The following is a 25,437-nucleotide window of genomic DNA, read 5'->3' on the forward strand; positions in this document are numbered from 1 at the left end:
TTCCTCAGCAAAACAAAATGCTGCAGTTTTTCATGCATGTTATTGCTGACACAACACTGTCTCTTTTCCCCTTCAGCTAGAAACTGCAAGATGGCTGTGTAATATTTCAGTGTTTGTGAAAGCAATAGAATACTTTGCCTTTTACATCAGTGTCGAACTATTAAATAATAAATCCTACACAATCCCTGTGAAGTTGATAAGTATTATCCTTCTCTTATAGATGACACAGTAAACACCAAAAAGTAAATTCCATTGATGTCAGCAGAGGGTTATTAAGAATTTTGTAGATCACAAAGTTAAAGAGTCTCTAGATCCTAATTCTGTGGCTAGTCTAATGGCCTAAACTAACTAATAATAAACACGTTTCAGTACTTCTTTTACAGAGCCACAGATGATCCCCAAGCATACCAGATTCAAAAGGGTATAATTTATCTGCTGCATTTGATCTCCTCCAGGAGGCTATAAAGGCATGAACTGCATAAGAGTTTTCCTCTATTAATATTGTATTTTCCAGTTCCTTTCTTTTTCCATTGAAGGAAAAAGCAATACAGCCTAAATAATATTTATTATTTAGGAAAAGTGAGAAATTATTTTAATGTCTGTCTGATTAATCCGTTTCAGGATTTTTCATTCAATTACTTTTGTGTTATGCAGGATTTGCCTATGGTAAGATATAATACATGCAGTTTGGCACATAGTAAATGTAGTAAAACAATAGAATTTTTAGTATTTTAGCATGTTATTCAAAAATCAGCACTACAAGCTGAGTGCCAGGTGCTAAACATCAAGCTGGTGAGAAAATGATATCTGGAAACAGGGTGATATTGATCTGTAGAAAAGTAATTCAACATACAACCATTTTAATGTGCCATCATACTAATAGTAGACAGATCAAAAATAAGATCAAGTATCCTACTCTTCATCATGCACTTCCAGAATATTTTTATTACCTTGCTACCTCTAATAAACATTTCTTTCTAGCAAATCTTTGACAGCAAATTAAAAAAAATAAAAATGCAATATACTCAGGCCAGCTGTCAGAGAGGACTTTCATGGAAATTCTTAGCCTCCTAAGTAAATAGGAAACACACAGAAACTGTTTATCAGGAGTTATCTGTGGCTTAGAATTATTGGAGGGATTTCTAATTGGCTAAAGAAAATGCTGAATAATTTTAGAGTAATCAGTTGAAATCCAGCATACAGCATGGCTTTAACCTAAAAGCATAAATATAGCCAAAGGAACCAGTGACAGATGTCACTATTCTGTCAGATAAGATTCTGTCCACATTTTGCCTGCCTACCCAAACACTTCTGCATGAGGAAATGCAAGATAAGATTGGAAGATCTCTATCTGAAAGGTAAGAAAGTAATGAGTGGATCTGCATCTCTAAATGTGTGTTGTGCATCCAGGTAGCAAAACTGTTTTATTAACATGAAAACAAAAACCAACCAAGCAATCAAAATACTCAGGGGATAACTTAAGTTATGAGTGACATTTTCTTACAGCTATCAATTGCTATTGTTGATACCTTAAGCTTACACCATAAGTAAGGATGGCTGTTTCCTCCCACCTCATGCCAGATGTCTGCAGCCAAATACTCATACCGACCATCTAGATTCCCTATAAAAAACTGAAGGAGGGGGGAAAAATTTTTTTTAGACTATGAGTCATTTTGTCCTCAAGCAACTGTTAAAATAAGTAAAATCAGACTGCTGGAAGTGTCTATATAATCTGTAACATCCATGGGGAAAATCTATACACAGAATAAATAGATAGCTGCAGATATCTAAACATAGGTGAATTTAATTTCTCTCAAGGAGTCTGGGCAGCAAGATGTGATTGTCAGAGTACTTTGAACAGGAGAGGATGGTGCTCTGACAGGGGAAAGAGCTAAGTGTTTCCCTGGCATTTTTTCTTGTAAAGTTATTTGGCTTTCAAGACATGTAACTGGACCCATGTTAAAGCAAGGATTGCAGCAAGATATTTGGGGAGTTAAGAAAATTTATTCCTCCATTTTATAAATATACTAGATGCTGGCATGTCTTTCAGCAGAGTGCTGTCATCAAGCTTTTCTGTTTTACACCACTGTAACAGCTGATCTAACAAACCTTTCCTTGGTTGTCCTGTTTACATAAACACCTGTACTATGAAATCTGCTTTGCCTGATTTTCCCACAACTATATTTTATATGTCTTCAGAATTATTTCTGAGAATTTTGTAACCTGGAGACTTTGATTTATTATCCATACAGGTGTAAATATTCTGCTGATAATAAGGGAAAAGTCAGCCCAGTGAAACACATAAAATGTTCTAGTACAGAGGGGACCATGTTGAGATTCAAAAACAATAAATTTGGTTTCTGACTTAAGGCAAACCATCTCATACACCCTATAGGGAAAGGCAGAGGAAAAATAAATTCAGTTCTTTGAAGTATTCAGTCTAAAAATCTTTAAAAGTGCATTCATGATTATTAATTGAAAGACAATTTTCCAAATAATAAGTGACCTAGATATGTATTGGAAGCATGGTAGTAAATTACCTTTAAAGATCCCTCCCAACCTAAACTACTATATGATTCTATGACTCTGATAGGTGGCATTCACATCAGCAATTACAGCATTATGCACTGCACCCGCAGTCTTGGAAAATGGAATCTACTGCAGTACACCCCAGATCTTTCTCTGCCATGCAACCTAATCTTCTCTGGAGAATATTATTATTATTATTACTATTATTATTATTGTTGTTGTTGTTTCATTGTTGTTTTGTTTTGTTGTTGTTGTTTGTTGCTGTTGTTATTATTGTTGTTTTTGTTATTGATAATAATAATATTTTTAAAAATTAAAAATAAGTCACGTAAATTGATCTACTGACACTGAGATCAGGAGCAAGGACTTGAGGGTGGATTGTGACCAGACAGAAGATTAAGTCTTTTCCACTTTCTGGTACACATTTGCTATACTATCTACTGGAAACTGAATATTTATTGCATCACAGACTCATGATTAAGTTAATGATACCTGAGGCATTACCACATGTGATCACAGCCATAATGACAGCATATATGAACACAGCTCATGGCAAATGTTGGAGAAAATGGAGCACTTCAGTCACACTAAATGCTTTAACCAGCTTGGTTTTCTATGGGCTTCCTGTGGTAAAGAAATGACACAGTTAAGTAACTGCAGCTCTATGGATGCACAATAAATTCTTAAACTGCTGTAACTCCATTGCACATCTAAGGCCTCAGAAACTGAGTTATAGGTGGGACAATCTTTATCGTATGGTGAACTGTGAGAAAGGTTCTAAAGTATAAGCTTACAAAATAGAATATTTAGCAGAATTTGGTTTTAATAGAGTACCTTTCTTTCTTGGTTTAGGGCAAATCTGGGAGGAAACCTCTGGAAGGGTCCCTCTAGAAAGCAAATTCAAGTGGCCTCTCCCCCCCACTGGTTTGGGAGACAAAAATCCCCTTAGAGAAAAGCGGAAAAAACTGTTTCTTTATCAAGCAAAGTACTCACAACCATGGAAAAACGAATAATACTAAACCATGAAACCTCTCCTTGTTCTGAGAGAGTCCTTTCCATGGCTGTAGCTGGGCTGGCTCCGTCTCTCTCAGTTCCTCCTGCTGGAAAATGCCCCGTCCTGGCCCCGGTGGGACACAGGCGGGAGCTCCCGGTGATTTCTGGGTTTTCAGCCCAGATCAGGGCTGATCAGTGCCAATAGAATGAAAAGTCACACTCCAGGGAACTTCTCTGCCTCAGCTAGCTAAGAGCTAACTAAAAGCAAAAGAGAGCTCTCTCCTGCTGTCCGTGCTGCAGACAACACACACCGAGAGAAAGGGAATTCCAGGGAGTGAGAATGCAGCTTCTGCACACTCAAACTGCAGACGCCACCACTTCCCCCTCCCTTCCCTCTCAAAACTAGTTTTAAAGGTGCAGAACTTATTTCTTTTTCAGGGCTAAACAGATTATTTTACAATTGGGGGGTACAATTCATCATCATAAAGTCACCCCAGGGCACCTTCTCATGAAAAAAAACAATACAAAGCTATTATTGCTCTATCATGGAGAGGTCATATATTTAAATTCTAAAAATTTGCCTATAACTGTAATTGCTCTAGCTTACAGTGGAGATCAGGTAATATTTATCATATATTCTGTACTCCATACATAAAAAGGAGCCAAATGAAGAGACACCCATAGATAGGAAGGAGGACATACCTTCAGATCTGCTTCATTTTACAGGCACAGTACAAAAACTGTTACTCGAATTACAGTAGCTTGCTGTTCAGTCTGCAAATACTGAGGCAAAATTCTTAAATCTCATTCTGTTTAATGACAATGCAATCAAAAAAAATCAGTTGAGCCCAGGGAGAGATTCAGCTTACTTCAAAGTAGATGCTTCTACACCTGGTGAACTGAACTGTGCTTCAGGCATCCTTCTATTTACTGATCAGATTTTCATTATCTGCAACAGCAGACAGACACTTAGTGGCATGGTAAACATCCAAAAGGTATCATTCTCATGATGAATTCCTGCCTGTCATGCTGAGAGGCAACACTTAAATTGAGGTCCCATCTGGATCAAGGCACTTCCTAATACTTATCCTGTCCCCTTTCTTCCTAAAGTTCTGCCTCATAGTCAAAGAATGTCAAAGTGCACTAAGGGATGGCACGCATTCAGGACACAGGACTGTGGGATCTTCCAGAGAAAACACTTGTCTCAAAGTCAACCACAACTGCAATACTGAAAAGCTTCTGTTTCGTCTCAACAAAATGCAGTGATGATATTAAGAGGCTCATCAATGGGACTAAGCTGCCACTGAATTTTGATTGATATACTTAATTTCTTATCACTAATAAGAATATAGTCCTGTTTCCCATTTGCCCCATGGTTGCTGGCTACTGAAACAAGCACTGTGGCAGACACAGGCAGACCTTAAAGTAGCAGTCCTGATACAACCCTTAGCATTTGAAAACACCAAAACAAATGGGAAAAAAACATAAAGGTGAAGCATCGGTATATAGAACAAAAGTGTTGATTGGTGTTGGGGGTTGGTTTTTCCTTTCCTCTTTGCCTGTGGAATTTTTTCTGAGTGCCATGATGGCTAGGTCCTTGAGGGAGGGAGGGGGAACCTCCCTTGTTTTTTGGGAGTTTCTCTTGGAGGAAGGGGGTGGATGACACCGTGAGATTAGAAGCAGGTGAAAGGAGGGTGGGGGTCAGTTGCTCTCTCTCGCTTGCTCTTGGCTCCAGAGGAGGAAGGTCCCTGGCACCCCCTGTCATCCCAAAGCCAGGAGCTGCCTCCTGCTGATGGACCCTGCACCCTGGGCCTGCTAGGACACACTCCCACTTCCAGCTTGCTGTTTCCAAGTGTCCTGTGTCTCTCCTCCACCCTTCCCATCTGGGACACAGCCGCCATCCCCCAGCACCACTGCATCCATGCGGGATCACTGCACCTGCCCTGCCCACTGGGAACCTGCCAGCTGGGACAGGAGCTGCACCACAGTGGAGAAGTGCCTGCAGCTGAGAGCACCCGGACTGGGTTACTGTCTGTTTGTTGTTAATTCCATGGTTGGTGTTGTTTTGTTTGCCTCGTTATATAAACTAGTAAGGAACTGTTACTCCTATCCCCATATCTTTACCTGAGAGCCCCTTAATTTCAAAATTATACTAATTCAGAGGGAGAAAATTTACTTTCTTCATTTCAAGGGATGGCCCTGCTTTCCCTAGCAGACACCTGCCTTTCAAACCAGGACTGATTTAATTAAAATGTGCAGAGTAAGGTGTTTACTTAATTTACAGTTTACAAGAGAATTTTTGGAGCAGCTGAAGGAGCTGGGATTATTTAGTGTGAAAAAAGGAATTCAAAGTGGACCTTACCACTCTTTACAACTGCCTGAAAAAAGGGTCTAGTGAGGTGGAGGTCAATCTTTTCTCTTTGGTAACAAATGACAGGACAAGAGGAAATGGTCTCAAGGTGTGCCAGGGGAGATTTAGATTGGATATTAGGAGAACCTTCTCCACTGGAATGGTGTTCATGTATTGGAACAACCTGCCCAGAGAAGCTGTGGAATCAGCATCCCTGGAAGTGCTAAAAAAGAGTGGATGTGGAACGTGGAGACAGTCTAGGGGTGAACATGGCAGTGCTGAGTCAACACACAGACTTGATGATCTTCAAGGTCTTTTATAATCCTAATGATTCTATGATTCCATGATGATGATGATGAAGATAATAACAACCACAACAACAATAAAGATAGGAATTGTAACAACAACAAAACTCATTACAGCCTTTTTGAATGTGGAAACACATTTGCTAAACTCGTTTCAGAATAAGGCCCTTAGTAGGCGTAACAAGACAGAGAGAGATATATTTGGAGAATGTAGTATTTTATTACTGAAAAAGCTGGATGTTCTAGTAAATGAAAAAAACTTGACTTTGACTTCTCCATAAAAGTAGAGATTAGAGCATTTTGCATTTTTAAATTATTTCAACATTAAAAAAAATATACATAATTCGTCTATTTACATATATTTACTTATTTATATCTGTATTAAATGCAGGTTCAAATCTGTAGAATACATTCCTTTCAACTCAGATGACTATTGTAAATGAGAATGTAAAATTATAAATAGAACATATTTTCACAAGACTGTAATTTTAATTTTTCATTTGTAGTTCTATTAATATGAAAATCCCTGGGTTTAGTTTTGACTGTAATTAGATCTAAACTGAAATTGATGTTTTGCACAATTATCAGTCACGTCTGTAAAGGTGCACCTTAATGAAGCATACTCTTTTATTCCTTACTAATTACAATTAGAGTTTGAAGTTCCACTATGATTAGCATTTGATTATCACAGTGCTTTGTGAATAACAATATAATAACCTAATTTGCAATAGAAAACAATAGATAAAAAACAATTACTTAAAAAAACCAAGCAAAATATATAGAATAAAAAAGTAATTGAAAATAAAAAAACACTTACCCTTATATATCGTTTTAATATCACTCAGTAAAACCTGCCTGTGCTTTCATTTGCATCAAAACTCCATTCTGGAAAAACATCTAGCTGTATATGGACCTAATCATTGTCACAAACTTTATTTGGAACTGTTCTGTTATGTCAATATTATGGATAATATAGTTTAAAATCCATCAACAAAAATCATAAACACACTTTTCAGTTATATACAGACATTTTGCTTAAAGAATTGGTAGGGGAAACTCTTACTGCTGTACCTGCTAAAGTTGCCTAGCTGTAAACTCTGAAGGAATTTACAAGGTTCACAGACATCAACAAAACTACATAGACCATTATCAAAAGCCAGTTATTTCACATCTTTGGGATTTCTGGTATATTCTGGTGCAAACAATCCTTTCCTTCTTATTTTATAATATAAAAAAAATTAAAATATTCTTTCAGCTATTTAAAGGCTTTGCTTTTCAAACAACATACATACAAGCAGCCATTTTCTGTGCCAGATTTCATAGAATGATTTAGATTGGTAGAGATCATCTAGATCATCTAGATCATCTAATCCAACCTAATCTAATCTAATCCAACCTCCTGCCATGGTCAAGGACATCTTTCACCCCATCCAGTTTGACTTTGAACAGATTGGGCATCCACAATTTCTCTGGGCAACCTGCTCAGTGCCTCACCAACCTCATTGCAAAAAAATTCCTCCTTATGTCCAGCCTAACTCTACAGTTTAAGAAATATTGGTCCTTGTTCTTTTTCTACAGCCATGGTAAAAAACCTTTCTTCTTCCTTATTATAAGCACACTCTAAGTATTGAGAGACCACACTAAGATCCTGCCAGGGCCTTCTCTTCTCCATATTGAGCAACCAACACACTCTCATCCTGTCCTCAGAGGAGAGGTGTTCCAGCTCCGTGACCATTTCTGTGCTGGACCTGCTCTAATAATAAATTTCTTGTGCTGGATACCTCAGGGCTGAATGCAGTGGTACAGATCAGATCCTATGAGAGAAGTGCAGAGCAGCAGAATCACTTCCCTCAACCTCTGGGCCGTGCTTCTTTTTGAAGTATGGAGACGATTGGCTTTCTGCACTGGAATCACACAGTACTGGGTCATGTCCAATCTTTTATTCTTCAGCACACCCAAGCCCTTCTCTGCAGGTGCCCTCTCAATCTCTAGGCTGTACTGGCATTGGAGATTCTCCAACTGAAATGCAGGACATGGCATTTGATCCTGCTGCATTTCATGAGTCTCACATGGCCCTGTAGAAGTAGCAGCCTGTGGCAGCCATCCTGGCCTTAAAGGGATTCTGTGTAAAAGAGCAATTTAATATGCTTATCTTAACTTTGATAAAGGCTTTCTGCTCTCTTGGGGAAGATGTATACTAGAATAATGGCTGCAGCCATAAACACCATGTATGAATGTTTCTCTCTTACCTCCTGGAACACTAGGAGGTGGCTTGTTTGAGTGAATGGCTGATTAAGAGCAGAAAAGTCTGCCCTGCCAGATGTTTGCTTGTGTGGCTGTTTTGTCTTTCCTTCTGCACATTCCCGAGACTTTCTTTAAACTTCCCAATAATAGAAACATATAAATACTACTAAATACTATGTGTGTAATAAAGATGGATCCTGCTAGAAGAAGCAGTGGTCTCTTTTTTTCAGAGCTGCTGCAGGCCCCCCATAGTCTGTCAAAGTTCCTCTGGATGACATTCATGCCCTCTATAGTTGCAACTGCACCATACAGCTTGGTGTGATCTGCAGATTTACTGAGAAGGCAGTATGCTATAATAAAAAAAATCGAATAATGGTGGTCCCAATGCAGACCCTTGAGGTGTGGTAGGTTGACCCCAGCTGAATGCAAAGTGCCGACCAAAGCTGTTCAATCACACCATATCAGCCGGACAGAGGAGTAACAATATAATGGAAGCTTATGGGTTGAGATAAGGACAGCAAGATATCACTCACCAGCTACCATCAGCAGTGCCATTGGTTTTTGAAAATAAATGTATCAGTGAGGCACTTCATGTGGCCTGAAAACTTCTGAAAATAAAATGGCACTTTTGGGAAGAGATAGCAGATGCCTGCCATCCTTTAGAAGTGTTTCTAATTTACATGCATAAATATTTTATATTGCAATACAGATCTGAAACACGTCAAATATTTTGATGTTGCTTTTCCCTTAAAGAAGTTGAAGTGGGGCTGCCCATGGATCTGATAAAGGGACTTACCAGAATCCTGTGTAAGCTCTGGCAGTTAAATATGAAGAGAATGATTTTAACCTCTAACTTTCAAAAATAAGTTGATCATGGCATAGGGAAGTTAACTTAAAGAATACAACAACAACACAAAAAATGTTCTTCATAAAATGGAAGGTCAAAATTGAAAGGGTTATTTTCTGTAATCAGATATTTTTTTTTCTCTTCACAGACAAAAGAATACAATTTTCTAGTAGAGTTACAACCAGCTTGCAAAATTTCCAACTACTAAGTGATCAGAGCTAGGCTAGTAAATACTTGTAAGCTTTAGTTTGATAGGTAGATTGTTTCACTTTCTTCACCTGTTTATTGTTTGGTTTATTCTATTAGTATGTGCAGAAAGACAAAATATTAATATTTAATGTGTTCTGTATATCAGCCTTACTTCCTTTATTAAGACAAAATGTTCATATAATCACATATCTTAATGCAATCAGTAAGATTCTCCCAATTTACCTTTTCTATTTCATGACTAGAACACTTTTTCTTCAAGTCTCTGAATTACACCATCATTAGGACTGAGGATGAAAGAAAAACAAACAAAAAAAAAAAAATGAAGACAGTATTCTTTCAAAATCTTTGTTCTTAAGCAATATAAAAATGACAAAGATCTTGAATTGAATTAGTATTTTATAGAAGAATGAAAGAAGGCAGATGTTTACAAGAAAAGAAAAATACAAAAAAGTAGTTGAAGATGAGGAGCTGTTTGCAGTTACAGTCTAGTTCTAGATATAAAAACAGTGTTCTTCCTCTGTTTCTAATAATTATAGATATTGTGACATGCTGAAAAATTATACACAATTGATTTTTTATAATGAACATACACACAGACAAACATCTTTTTTCAGATATGGATCTTGTCCTCTGTATCTCACAAGAAAACTTGGAATAATGTATGTCTCACAAAACGACTTTCATGTTCATAACAGAAAATCATATAGTTGAAGAGTATAAATATGCATCTAGAAAGAGATTAACTCATTAAGTGTTGTAGTATCAAATTAATGCATATTGAAGATAATTAAAAATATTACAAAAAGTATTTCCCAGAGACTATGTAGAAGGGATTTTACTCACTTTGATAATTTGAATTGTGCTTGCCTGCAATAGAACAAATGCCATGAAAGTATGCCATGAAATTATGTTCCTGTGTCACAGTCTTCCTATCTAACACCATACAAAAATGTGTCTGGATTACAAATTTTTCTAAGGTTAGAATTCAAGCATCATCTTACAAAATTATTTACACACTATGACATTTGTTTTTTTGTCATTTTAACACCTATTATCTACTTGGACTATGTCAAATTTCTGCAAAAACTGAAAGAGTCAGCTTGCAATGAAGTGTTGAGTGTTTAATTCATGCTGCCTTTTGCCCCTATGAGAAATGTTTTCCTTTTGTCACTTCTTTGACATTTAGTTTATACATTTCAAACATTTTAGGCATAATATTAGCCATTGCATAAGACCTCAGGATTAGAGCAGTCTAATGTCAAATTTCTGGTGTTTCTATAATGGTCTAATGATCTTATTGTCTGTTCATTAGTAAGCTAATATCTGTTGATTAGTAAGCTAATCAAACCCTGAAACAATAGCCTTTAGTAATCTCAAGACATCAATTAAGACAATAACCTGTGCTATCCACTCCATTCCTCTAATTCTTCATGAGAAAGATGTTAGGTGACCATCCTTTGGAACTTGCTGTGCAATTTTCTTCTTCAATGAAAGGAATGATACCTGCCATTTACTGACCTTTCCAGTGAGAAGGGTCTTGTTAATTTCCTGTGAACAGATGTGTTCTATTTGTTGAATATGAGAAAAACTCATCTGATTCATTAAAATCTTAATTGTTTAAAATATCAGCTTAAGAAAACTGATGAACTTTGAGTTCCAATAAACATTTTTTTTTCTGTATTTTCTTTAATAATATCACACCCCCTTTTTTCCAATTTTGATACTGGTCTGCAATTCAAAGTCTATAATCTCAAATCCATATTTGAAAGACTATTAAAAATACTCCATATATACTTGTACTACAGGGAAAAATCAGATTCACTTGAACCATAGTACAACTTAGTTTTTCAGCAAGTTTCAGAAATCTGTCTTAAATTTGTGAGCTACATATCAACCTTCACTCAGTTACTTGAATAGCAGCATATCAATAATATTTCAGTTCAGAAAATCCAAATTAGCACCTTCTTTACAAAATCTGAGAGGTATCTGTGTTTGAATAAGCATCCTATCTAACCAATGTACATGTTCACAGCTCTATGTTTGTCTGCTACAATAAAGTTACATGTTTTCCAGTGTGAGATACTCAATACATTACTGCATGATTTTGTCCAAGTAGATTGAGAATCAACTTGTTATTTGTCCAGAGAGACCCATAAACTAAATTATCATTATAAAAAAATTTAGATAATTAGAAGTATGCAACCCAGTCTAACAATATTTTAAATACACTTGTGGATTTGGGGTAGAATATTTTTATTTATCTTTATTTGAAAATAAATATTCAATAACACGAAATCTTTGCAATGGATGAGAAATGTCAGGATTAGATTACCCTCTTTTTAGTTGTCATCATTCCTGTAGTGACCCAGATATGTCATTTTCTGAGTATCTAAACACAGGGCTGAGCTGTGAACCTTCCAAGGAGTAATTCTCTTCCAAGTTTCAGATTTAAAATTGCAATAAGCAGTTTTTAGAACTGCCTACCTTAACAAAACTAGATACATAAGAAAGAATATATTCAAAGAAGAGGAAGCTGAAAAAATAAAATACATAAGAAAGAAATTTAAGATTTTTTTTTTTCCAGAGGAAAACTGCCAATTTAAAAAGCAGGTTAAATTGGTTTCTGCAACAGATAAAATAATTGGGAAAAAATTCAAATAAAGCTTAACCACTTTTTTTGGAGTAGCACATTGAACACAGTCCTTCTAGTGAATTAAAGCTTTTTTCTCCTGCATAGAATAGCCTAATAAACACTTATACCTGACATACTTATCTCCAATTTTCTGTTGAAGCAAAGAACATAAATTGAGAATATTGGTCACTATTTTCTCATGATTATTTGATTAGGAGTAACAGTTTCTCTTTTTTAAACCAGAACTTATATTATATATATTGGATAGAGAATATAAAAAAAAAATGTCTCCAATTTAATGGAGTTGAAATTGGGTGGAGAAGATGAAATGGAAACAGATGCTCATGGTACACAGATCTTCATTAAATGCATCAGCCTTTATGTTATGCCAAATTATGATTATTTTGTTCAGTCTTGATATGCAGTTTTTCACTGTAGCAGTTCCTAAGGTTTTTAAAACTTTCACAGATTTTTCTTCAGTTATCTGATGGAAACTACGCTCAGCTGAATCTTGGATACTGCAAATTTCAGCACAACACAGTATAATCAAAATAATTTCTCTTCATAATTGTATTTCTCAAAACCACATTCTTATTCTCATTGCATTTCAATGCAGCTTGTGCTGAAAATAACTAGTGTCACACAGAGGTCAATATGTCTTTCATACTGCATTATAATTAAATTTTATAAAATATTAATATCCAAAGATATGTAAGACAAAAACATTTATAGTCCATGCTTTCAAAAAACTAAGAATTTCTACATAAATTATGATTATGTATACTGAAGAGCTCACTTTGATCTCCAAGTTATAAGACAAGAAAAAAAGAGTTGAAGACTTTTTAACTAACAGATTAATTTAAAACATATATAAGCACATATATACAGCAGTTTAGAAATAAAAAAGTGCAAAACCCAAAAATATTTCGTTGTCTTTCAAAACTCCTCTTTCACCTAGCATCCTTATTCCTAACATGATCTTATTCCTACAGGTGTGGTGTGTTAACCTTGGATGGACTCCAGGTGCTAATCAAAGCTGTTCTATCACTCCCCTACTCAGCTGGACACAAGAGGGAAAAAATATGGAAAAGCTCATGGGCTGAGATAAGGGCAGGTAGAGGTCACTCACCAGTGACCAGCATGGGCAAAACAGACTCATCTTGGGGAAATCAGCTGAATTTATTACCAATCAAATCAGAGCAGTATAATGAGAAATACTACTAAATCTTAACAAAACCTTTTCCTACCCTCTACCACTTCATCCCTCCCCATACTTTTTCCTGAGCTTAATTTCACTCTGAATTTTCTCTGTCTCCTCCCTAAGACCAGTGCAGGGGGTATGGAAAAAGGGGTTTTGGTCAGTTCATCATTCAGCTGTTTCTGCCACTCCTTCTTCCTCAGGAGGATGATTCCTCACACTCTCCCCTGCTCCAGTGTGGGTCCTCCAGGGGCTACAGGTGGATATCTTCTCCACTCTGAACTTCATGGGCCATGGGAAATGAGCTTGCCCACCGTGGTCTTCACCATGGGCTGCAGGGAAATGTCTGTTTCAACACCTGGAGGAACTCTCCTCCTCATTCTTTGGTGACCCTAGAGTGAACAGAAGTGGACAATTTATACACAATCCACCTCTTGTCCTTTCACAACTAGAGCAACAGAAATTCCCCACTATGTCTCTACTTCACATCAAGCCACTCACTGGGAAGTAAGGCCTCAGTGCATGCAGCATTTGCTCTGGGATAAAAATACTGTAAATAACAAAGATCTCCATCTCAGCCAGCCCAAAGGTACAGCAAGATGAAAGCTCGTGTTTTGAAGTAGAAATTACAAAATCAATTGTCTCAAATAAGTTATTTACAAAGGCAGAAAGCAGTAAAAAAATATTTTTAAGCATCAATAACTTAAGAGTTGACATGTTATCAATATATTAAAAATAATTAAGTCATTTCCAGAACTGTTCTTAGGTAAAACTCTCTTTTAATTTTGTATTATTTCTTTTTGTTGGTTTTTTTATAGTCTTGGGAAAATTGCTTTAACATATTGCTTGAGCATCTCTAGAAAATCTAATAAAAAATCTAATCAAAGTTATTATGAAGTTTATTTAACACTTTAATTTTTTAGATGATAAAAAAACCTGCTGTATAGCTTCCCTTCAATGTGTACTTGCATATACATACAAACTTTAGTTCCAATTATTAAGAAGTGTCTACTTTGTGACATTAAAGCATGTTAGGAATGAGGTGATAAACAAGATTCAAAGTCATGGAATGGTCTGGGTTAGAAGGTACCTTAAAGATCATCTAATTTCAACCTCTCTGCCATGAGCTGGGATGCCATCTACCAGATCAGGTTGTAAATCCAACCTACCCTTGAGCTCTTCCAGGGATGAAACATCCACAATTTCTCTGGAAAACCTGCTTGAGTATCCCACCAGAGGGAAGAATTTCTGCTATGTACCTCATGAAAGCCAGTCACCTTTCAGCTTAGAGCCATTACCCCTTGTCATATCACAAGCATGGTCTTGCAAGAAATTCCTCTCTAGCTCTTTTGCAGGAGCTTTTTAGATATTGGAAGGTGCTCTGAGGTCTCCCCAAGGCCTGCTCTTCTCCAGGCTGACCAGGGTCAGCTCTCAGCCTGTCTTCATCACAGAGGTGCTCCTGTGATCATATTCATGGATCTTCTCTGGACTTGTTCCAAGTGATCCGTGTCCTTCTTGTGTTGCAGACCCCAGAGCTGGATGCAGTATTCCAGGAGGGGTCTTACAAGACTGGAATAGAGGGAGAGAGTGCCTTCCTCTCCCTGCTGGCCACTGCTTTGGATGCTGTCCAGGATTTGATTTGCTTTATGGGCTGAGAATGCACATTGCTGGGCCAAGTTGAACTTCGTGTCAACCAACACGAGTAAGTCCTTCCAAAAGCTAGTTCTGCTAGGCCAGTGTTAATTTCCCACATGGCTAACTCAGATGTCTGTGCACTGTCCCTGATCAATCAGCATGGAGAGACAGGGCAAATACTTGAACATTCTGAGACAGAGATAGGCAAGTCTAGCCTGACTTGCTGAGTATCAGCATCTATAGCAGAGCTGATGGAGAGAGAAGGAGACAATAGGATGTCTTATGAAAGGACATGAGCTATGCAGATGGACTTCATGAATCATGAGTTGCTGCCTTTAAAAACGTTGTGAGACACTGTGGATAAGATGAAAATTAAAGAACAGTCCAAATGGAACACAGACAAATTTAAATTACAGTAAACTGCAATTTTAGCACAAGATAATTGCATAAACTTGTGTTTCTTGAATGTGGATTTTTTAGTGCATACAACATTCATGTAGGAAGCAAAATGCACCCTCCAAATTGGCTGAAGATATTTGATGCATTTGTTGTGATTCCAAACAACAAGGCTTTAATTTATTTTGGAAGGATAATAATTTTTATTATTTTTGTTGAAGCTCTGTACATGGATACAAGAATATTCTGTCCAGGAGAAGAGCAAGAAAGATGAAACAGGACCAAAATATGTTGGCATACAATAATGAACAATCCATAGGGCATGAGGGTGAAAGCAGTGGAGGGGCACCACAAAGAATCCCCAACATATCCCATCTCTTTTTGCTTACATTTGAATCTCTGAAAATATGTAGACACAAAGTAATAAAAAATTGAAATGTTATAAAATTATCTTGCTCATGCAATTTTTTCCAAGCTGGTTTCATTCAACTTTAACTCAGATGTCTCTGTGTGGTAAGTACTCTGATGTACATTTTTTGATAAGTAGTGAGGGCTTTTGTGAGTCTGTGAGTTCCAAGGCTCAGAACTAGACTCTTATTGCAGTAGTTCTTGCCATTGACCTTTTAACAAGCCTTCTAAGGGCTAAAATTCAATGTAAAAATTCTTTTGAAAATTATATTTACAGACAATATATATGTCAATCAATGTTTTTAAGGTCCTCTCTTTGTTAATATGGAAGAAGTTGAGCTTGCTGTGTGTGTGGGCAGTGCCAGTTTCCAGTGTAAGCATATTAGTATGTTCACCAGTTACCAGCTTCACTGTATGGCCACATTCAGTCTCTCTATACAACACCCTGAGATTAGATCAGCTGGTGCTAATAGTGCCAAGATGATGTGTTTCATCCCTGCGTGGACCATTTAATTAGGAGATGAACTAGATGGTCCTTGTGGGGTCCTTTCAACTCAGAATATTCTGTGAACTGAGACAGAGATAAACACTCAGAATGTCCATCTGGGGAAGGATGGCATAAAACAGAGAAGAAATAAAATCATGTTTAATGTCAGTAAAAAATTTCAGATTAAATTTGCATTCTTTGCTGTAGTAATGAAGATAATTAATAATGGTTGCACTACCTCAGGATGTTATCTGTCTGATATTTCATGCTGCTTGTTTTAAGGATTTGAATTATATTTGGATTCAATGAATCAATTTACTGTACTACATAGTGTTACTTCAATGCAGAATTTTCCATGTGCCCACAGGGATTAACCATATATTAATTTATCAATTTTCATTCTCTTTTTAGAGAAAATATTGTGACTGGTATGAAAAGAAGCACTAAAAAAAAAAAAGAAACCCATCTCATAAGTTGTCTTATTAAGTTAAATTATTTTAGCTTAATAAACATGACGTCAAAGCTAATACAAAACTTTTGGGAGCATCTCAGTAAAGTTGAACTTCAGTCTCTGTTTTTTTTTTTCCTCTCTGTTAATTATGTAAGTATTTCCTTTTAGTCAGGCTTTTCCCATGACATTCTACAGCTGCATCATGTCTAACTAGAAATAATTACTGAGACAAGAAAATTGCACTGAAACCTGGGCTGGAAATGAGATGACTGCAAATATGGTCACACTTGGATTTTTACTTATTGGTTATAAAACTGAAATGTTTTGAGGCAGATTAGAAGAAAAACTGGATGAAACTTCTTAAGGAAGAAGCTGAAAACTCAGTTGTGGGAAAGATTAAAATGCCAAATATCACAATATAATCTTGTCTCTACCTACCAGAAACTGGTTTGCTATTGGTGAGGGACATATTCAACCCTAAAATTTGGGCTTGATAAATGATGCATGAAAATATTCCTCTGAGCACATGTATGTGCCTACAGACAGAACTACGCAGAGATTTTCTGGGGCAGGAATATTTCGATCACTTACAAGAACTTCGGAAGGAAAACAGCAGAGATTATTCTCTTGGGACAAGATGAGTTAGTAATTCTTCCAGACCACAAAGGGACAAGGACAAATCCTAATCTCATGAAGTCTCAACCTCTCATTTCTCTGTTCATTACACAAAACCACACATATTGTTTGAATCATATACTCTGAAACAGGTGCTGAACTGCAGGACAAATAGTCTTCTACAACATAGTTTTAGAAGATGGACAAAGGGCAATGTTTAATATCTTCAGGAATTAATTGCTGGAGTCATTTTCAGTATGAATGATTTCCTGTGATGCTGGTCCTTCAGTGTTTCCCTATCCACTATAAATTAAGACACAACAGACTTCAGTCCTTAGGAATATGACTACCCTCTATTATTGACCCTGTCTTCACTCCTCTTCATGAGGACAAAGTAAAATGACTTTCCAGCGACACTCACTCTCAGGGTGAATATTCAGTGCTTTTTCAATTGAAAACAGCATAAAAATCTGCTTGGGCACCCAAACATACATATGACATCTATATGCACAGCTTTACCTTATCATTTTTCCTTTGCATGATAGATAATTTAATGGTAACAAAATATCAGAATTTTAGAGCTGTAAATAATTTAAAAATGCATTCAGCTTCAGTTTTACAGCAAGGCAAAGTTTGGTGCTGAATTTCCCTAGAATTTTAAAAAATATATATTTGCAATCACAGAAAATTAAACAATGCAGGTCCATCTTTGCTTAGCTTTTGGTATCACATTTTTTGAGGTTTTGATGTCTAGCAAACCTTTTTTAGTCTTATTTTGTCTATGTATATACGAGTATATGGCATCTCTTACTGCATTAATTAATTAACAGGTTTAATTAAGGGACTTGTAGCAGTAAATAATTCAGTAATTTATGTATAAGTTCTTTTATAAGAAGAGAAAAGAAAAACTAATATAGTATGTATTTTGGATTAGAAGTAGCAGATTTAATTTACAGGAACTGTAAAAAACCCATGGTCCGTAGTCCCTGCTCTAGAAATGGTGTGAGTTATTTTCAATTGCTGTACCAATATAAGCAGCAGAACTCCTTGGGAATGGGTTAGCATCTGTCACTCACTCTTGTTTTATTTAGAGATTGGTCTTAAGCCAATCCTAAAATTTATGTTTTTCATAAGAACCATCAGTTTTAACTACCTCTTGCAGTGATTCATGAAATGCCTTCTTACTGCTATTCTTTTTGAAAATAAAATGATTTTGAGTTACTGCTTGTTTACTCTGTGTTTTTCCTCAAAGTAATTCCTGTATGAATTACAGATGGGTAAAGCCAGGAAAACATAGTGCTGGATTTAGTCCACTATATTGAATAAATGAACACATGTTATGTTTGAAAAAACAGAGTACTTCTGATGTAAATTTGTAGACTTGGCACAGGGAATAAGACTGTACAGGCAGGGAGAGAACCACATATTCATCTTTCTCACTGAACAGCAGGAAAAAGTATTTCCCAAGAATAATACCAGCAGCTGCCTTAGATTAAATTATATGTGGAAAACTAAAAACATGCAGAATGCTAATTGCTTCAAAAGTTGTGTTTAAATGAGTAATATCAACTTTTTCAATCTAGCCACCCCAGTTAAACTGCAATTATTCTTAATATATCAGTTGTGAAAATTTAGGAAACAAATTTATAAGAGGGGGAAAAAGGGTTATAATCAGATAGACTGAGTCTATTTGAAGGAATATTTTAATGCATTTTACTTTAAGATTTGCAGTGCACTGACTCAACAAATTCCAGCAAAATGAATTGTTGCTGCCTGAGCCCCCTACTCCCCTCAAATTCAAAATAACTTGATCTTGGATTAGTTTTGCAACAATAAGGAGATGCTTCATCAAATTCAGTTGAGACAAAGGACTAATTCAATACATTACTCTTCTTTTTTTTTGTCATAATTGAAGTTGGACTTGAGCTTGGAAAAAGGCAACAGTGCATCCAGATTTGATTTTTCAGACCTGCATGTAGCATTATAATGTAAGGAGAACTTAAAGAAGCTATATCTACATAAGTAGTGTAATTAAATATGCTCTCATAAGTATTACTGAAATGTCATATTTGGAATTATAATGCTAATCAATGTAAAAGTTTACTTTAGAGCCATTTTGCTAAAGTACCCAATCCCATATTTACCTAATCTTCTATTTAAACTTTGCCAAAATAAGTAGAATCTACTACTTAATTATCATTGTGCTGTATTCCATCTTAGCTGTCCTATTTTAAAGCCTTAATATTTTCTTAGAAAAATGAAGTTGACCTTTTTTAATAAGCTTCTTTTCAAAGATCAAATATATCCGTAATATTTTTCCAGTTTCTCTGATTCTGATACCTGTGCTTAAACACATATGAATATCAAATTCTGTTAAAATTTAAGTTGGCAAAAAGCACACCACCTTCCTATAATTTAAAACATGCAGAAAACTGGCCTTATTTATTTTTCTCCCATTATGTGTAGGCTAATTATTTTGGTGGTACAATATTTTCTGACTGATCATGCCATTCAGTTTAGATATCTTCTATGTAATGTGTAAATACTTCTTTTCAGATAAGACTATTTTCCTTTCTGAATTTCCTTTTGATTCTGGTGGCACAGAAAAGTAGATACAACCTCAGATTTCTTTAGAGGACTCCTAGTAGTTTATTCTCCTTTTACGTAAAGGTCCACAACTTCAGTTATTCATATTAAATATACTTTTTGTATAGTGAACTAAATATACTTTTTTGTGGTGAACTAAACAATTCCTTCAAAAACTCCACAAGGAATGGAACAGGTGACAGTGCACATGATAGTGCTATTGTTCCACCACATATGCTGTGACCTTCACTCACAACCTTCCCATCTTGTGGATCCTTCTGGATGCTTTAGGGGCAGCTTTCCAGAGTGCCTTCCCAAGGGTGGCAGCAGGACCATGAGGCCAGGTGGATTCTGGGGAGAGCAGAGGTTGAAGAGCTGTGTCAGGGGCGCCTCTTTGGCATTTGCTGAAGTTTGGATGGGGCAGATGAGCCAGTGCTTGTGAAGAGGGAAGTGCAAAGGGATCTGGGGTAGCTTTCATCTGTGATGTATTCCTGCTGACATGAGGGATGGCAATGACTCATCTGCCCCAACAGACTCAGAGCCTTCCCAGAATAGTGATTGACCCATCTGGTCCCAGAAACAGAGTACTTTCAGGTCACCTTCTGAAAGATAGAAATGCAGTCTTCAAGAGAAGAAAAAAAAAAATTTAAAAATCCCAGCCATTGCAGACTTCCTTCTACCCCTTCCCAAAAGAACAGGTTTTTAAGCTGCTAGATGAACAAAGCCATGTACAGCAGTTGTGGCAGAGATTTTGAATGCCAGCAAGGAAATTTATTTGACAAAGCTTATTGATTTCTGCAGACAAATCTCTTGAAATACCTTAGTCTCTACAAATCATTCTGTCTCTGGGACTTTCTGCCTTCAGGTTATACTCCCATGTAATCTAAAATCTTAGTCCTATTTAGAGAAGGTTCTGCAGCAAAACACCTAAATTCAATTTGGAGTTACCAGAGGTAATTTTAAATTCCTTAACTGAATTGAAATAATTTCTGATTTATGCCAGTACAAATGAAATTATAATGAAACTTTAAATAATGAAGTTACGGGAGACTATTATCCAGCAGGGAAGAAAGGCAGATATCAAAAAGAGAAAAGTTATAGACGTGATCTACATGGCAACTGTGTGGAAAAATAACCTGCCAGTGAGTCTAGATGGTATAGATTGAATTAAGTTGAAAGACAAACTTTCTTGTGTTCTTGGAAACAGCATATTCTTTTCTCTCAAGCTTGCTCTGGTCCATAAATTTCAGAAGGTTAATGTTTGCAACCATTCTGAAGGCAGTATTAACTAAATATAGGTCCACAAAATTTCAAATAATTTAAAAGCTACTGTATTTTAAGAAATTACTGCTTAAAGTACAATCACTGTCTTAGTCACAGGTTGTCCATTTTCATGCTCCATTATCCATACTGGTATAATTCTACAGTGAATGAAGTTAATTGAGAATGGCAAAGGGAAAAATTATGCAACAATAATGGCTATTATTAAGCTAACCAATAAGATAGATAAAAATTGAAATTAAAAAGCAAATTTATTTTATTTTGCCATATTAGTCATAAATTAATGTTTTAACTTCATAAGAGCATCTGAGAATTAGGAATATACTTTTTCAGAGAAGCCAAATAGGTTTGCCAAATACTCAAAAATATAATATCTTTTAGGGAAAAGTTCCTCAGTGGGTATAAGAACTACTTCAGGATTTCATCTTTGATTCTCTAGCACATTACCTTTGAAGCCTTCATTGACCTTCAGAGACACTGGAAACAGATTTATTTAAATATACAAATACTGACTCATCATACAAGGAGAGTTTCAAACTAAATAATATGGTATACAGCAACATCATATAAACAAAGATCTTTTCTATTGATCAGTAGATGGCAAGCTTGCTACACCCAAATTTCAGAAAATGTTCTGCTACCATTTAACGTACATCTGCTATGTTGTATTTTTATTGTTATCTAAAAATTAATAATATTTAATTTGATTAATAGATTATTTGTGTAGAAGATGTTCTAGAGATGACATAACTTTCAAAAAGAGCCTGAGGAAAAATTATAACTAATATTATATGGGCATATGTCCCTAGGCATTTTTAATTTAAATGACTAATTTCTTTAAATTTTCACATTTCACATTTTTATTTTCTAAAAATACCTAGCTTTTTAATGCTAGGATATTCCTTGGTTTTTCATAGTTTCTGTATTTAAGCCTCTTTTTTCTATCAGAAATTTTGCTTAAAGATCTTTATAGGATTTGCAATACACAGATAATAATCAGGATTATTTTTAATACTTATCACTGCAAATCAAAAAACAGCAATAAAAGTATGTTTGGTTTACTATGTATCTGCAATTATTCCTTGATGTTCTGAGCATCTATCTTATCTAATAGAATAATAATCATACTTTTATAGGCAGAGTAATGTGCCTAAAAGGTGAAAAATAAGTAAAGTAGATAATAAAAATATAACAGAATAAAAGCAAAATTAAATTCCTGAAGACATTAATAAACAACACTAAGGGAGGTGCTAGGAAGACTGGGAAATCAAAAGTTTTGATTGTCTAGGGCCAAACTGCACATTGAGTTAGTTGTTCTATGTCCAATGATAGTTAGTGCTGTTTTCATCTTGAGTATTACAAAATGAGCACGAGAAATCTCCATTTATTGTAAGTAGTGGAATTGTTCTCTAATACTAGCAGGGGGTTGTTGTAAGATTGACACTAAAGTTCACTTCCACAGATTTGGGAACAGATCCACACATTGCTACCACCTGACCTTTGGACTTTATGGAGTTCCCCAGGAGGAAAGAAAACTGGTTTTTTGAGATATTTTGTTTGCTTGTTTGGCATGTGTATGTGTGTGTAGTGTATGTGTGTCTATAGCTATATGTGTTTGTCTGTGCTTGTTTTGTTTGCTTCATTTATTTTCCAGAGGAAATTTTTGTAAATGTATAACACAAAGGAAGTTCAACACAATTGCTTTTTGATTAAAAGCCACAATAAAAATCATGTTACTTGGAATAGCAGGGTAACTTCAATCAGAAAGGCTTCTTACAGGTATGTACAGGGATAAAGAAGGGAAAAAAAATGTTAAAGCTGCTGAAACCAGGACAGCAATTCAAGGGCTAAATTTCTTCATGGCCATGGAAGGGAAAGAAGATTTCTGACACTATTTTTTTTTTTAGGTTCTACAAAGATATGAAAGTCATTCTTGTGGATTTGCTGTTAGGGACAACCTAAGAGGGACACCAAATAATTCTGATTAACAAACTTATTTAAAAGAAACAGATCTGCTTCACAATAGTTTTTAAAACAAATAGACACTTGTTTGCATTGAAAATATGGATGTATTTTAATGTATTGCATTGATTCTTTGGCTGAAGTAATCTGAAGCTGTGAACCATATTTTAAAAAATAAATTTCATCCTCGTGCTTTTAGTGAAAGATGCTTCTGCTAAGGCATCCTTTGTTGTTTATGCAAGCTTAGACCACAGAATCTCCATTTTATTATAGGTACCTCATCAAAGAGATGGGCTTCAACCACATATCTGATTTGCATGGCCAATAAATGGGAAAAAATAAAATTATAACACAAAATACTTATACTATGGTGCAAAATTTAGTGAACTGAAAATAGTGAAATGCAAGGAAAACAGAAAAATATGCATAAACATATGCAAGCAAGTTTGAAAATCCACGAAACTTCAACATAACTGAGGATTTACAATGAAATTTCAAAGTTATGGTTGGTTAACATGTCTTCAAGAAGATTCACAGTAGGGCTGAAAGTTTTTTGGTGGCTTTCTTTTTTCTTTCCCTAGTATAGTACAGAATAAAATTCAGTTGTACTGCTGCTGTACTAGAACAATAATCAGTATATCAGAAACAAATTGTTGTTTCTATTGCAAAATAGCCTCAGTGGCCCTTTTCATGTCTTGTTACTTTCTACCTACTCTTCACCACTACAACAGGATTCTCTCTTCTGCCTTTATTTCACATAAAACAAAGTGAAACAAAAGTTTGAAGCCCTTGATTTTCTCATGTGTAGTTCCTAGTAAGAAATATGCAAAAATACTGTTTAACAGAAATCTATTTATACTGTTTTTCCTTATGAAAATATGTAAAAGTGAAATTCCATAACTGAGAAATTCCATACCAGATATAAAAAACAATTTGCAAACCCCAGAAATTTCTTCTGTCAAAGCTTTCTCCTAAACATAAACATTTCTTATAAAGGTCATAACAATCATGTTATCATTTCAAATGATAACAACCCCCAAACTATAAAACAACTTGTCCTTTCCTAGAAGAAGATTATATAAAATAATTAGTTAACATACATACATACATACACAAATAGATATGGCTTCTAAGATAAAAGTTTTCAATGTGTAATTTTATGTAGTTTTTTTCCATACCCTAGTATATCTAAGTTTCTCTGGGGACAAATCTCTCATTAGTTCATATCTGTTCACCTCAAGTAATTCCAGTGTAGTTTCAGAGTTCATCTGACCCATGTGACAAATGAAAACTATATTGTGTAACATAATTAAGCAAGACTGGGAAATGTTTCATAAATTTAAAAGAAAAAGACATTTTAAGATATCTTTTTGACTTGTAGTTGCTATAGTAACAACACAGTGCTTTTTTTGCTGTGCATTTCTTTACTGTATACTCAGAGCTCTACGTGACAAAACAACTATTTTACAGTCTACAATTTAGTCTCAAGAAAAAGATTTTCCCCCTCTGGGAGAAGAAGATTAGACTGGAGCTTACAGAGCTTCTAAAAGTTTGGGGTCTGTCAGCATTTCTGACTTAATTTCAGGGGTTTATGACCTACTTATAAAACTTCTTTATGGAAGGAAGCTTAGCACAGTTGTCTCCTTCTGGAAACATTCTTTAGTGTTTTTAATCAAAAAATTTAAAATCCATTTCACAGCTTAATTTATAGGCAAATTAAAACCCAGTAGACTAGAGTAGTGACTTCTGATATCAGTTGTGCTAGAAATGAGATAAAAAGCTGATAGAGTGAAGAAGAACATAGCACCAATAAAACGAAGGAACTGATGTAACTGCGCTGTTAAAACTTGAATAACTTCTCGGAGCTTCAGAATACTTTCACATCTTCATGTACACACTATAGCACACCAGCCTGCTTGTGCAACAATAGGAGTACCTACTATTATATGCAACATCTATTCTATTCTATTCTATTCTATTCTATTCTATTCTATTCTATTCTATTCTATTCTATTCTATTCTATTCTATTCTATTCTATTCTATTCTAATTATCATATCATATCATACCATATCATGCTACAAACATTTCATATTTGTTTTCAAAAGCAGTTCAGAAATTTAGTTCCCTCACAAGTATTTAGGTTCTTCATCCTCATTCAAATTATGAGGAGTTTAATACTAAAATAGATATCAAAATTTGAGCTGGATATATATATATATATAGATGCTTAACAATAAACAAAGGCTTCAGATTTTTTACTAACACTTATGAAAACCTGTAATCTCATTTGGATTGATGCTTTGGAA

This window comes from Erithacus rubecula (genome assembly GCF_903797595.1).
Source record: "Erithacus rubecula genome assembly, chromosome: 2".
NCBI lineage: Eukaryota > Metazoa > Chordata > Aves > Passeriformes > Muscicapidae > Erithacus > Erithacus rubecula.